Source organism: Microtus ochrogaster, chromosome 4, assembly GCF_000317375.1.
Source record: "Microtus ochrogaster isolate Prairie Vole_2 chromosome 4, MicOch1.0, whole genome shotgun sequence".
In the NCBI taxonomy this organism is placed as follows: Eukaryota; Metazoa; Chordata; class Mammalia; order Rodentia; family Cricetidae; genus Microtus; species Microtus ochrogaster.
The window spans coordinates 79,977,207-79,977,780 of record NC_022011.1 but is presented as its reverse complement, the minus strand read 5'-3'; positions in this window follow the sequence as shown (position 1 = coordinate 79,977,780).

Here is a 574-nt window from a genome sequence, read left to right as displayed (position 1 = left end):
CACCAGTCGGAAAACCAGCTGGCAACAGCTCAGCACTCACTAAACGGCCCTTACTTGAGTTTCGCCCGTTTCAGTCGTATCCATTCTTGGGGTTTCATTCATGATTTCATACTGCATCCAGATATTTTCCCTTAGTTCTTTAAGAACTAGTGCTGGTTGATTGCTTATCTTGTGGAACAGACTTCAACTAGAGACTGATGGTTCTACAGGACTGGAACAACGTTATGATTTTAAAAACTGTATTTTTCATGTGTTTTTATATGTGTTCATATACATGTGGTTGTGTGCGGAGGCCACTCCCCACCTTACTCTTAAATCTCTCTCTCTCTCTCTCTCTCTCTCTCTCTCTCTCTCTCTCTCTCTCTCTCTCTCTCTCACACACACACACTTGAACACACACACACGAGAGAGGAGAGAGAGAGAGAGAGAGAGAGAGAGAGAGAGAGAGAGAGAGAGAGAGAGAGAGTTTTTCCCAAACAACACTGAATGAGTAATAAAAGGTCTCTCAACATGGAAAAGCCCAGGTCCCGACAGACTCATTGCTAAATTTTTATTCAAATTTTCAGAATTGATA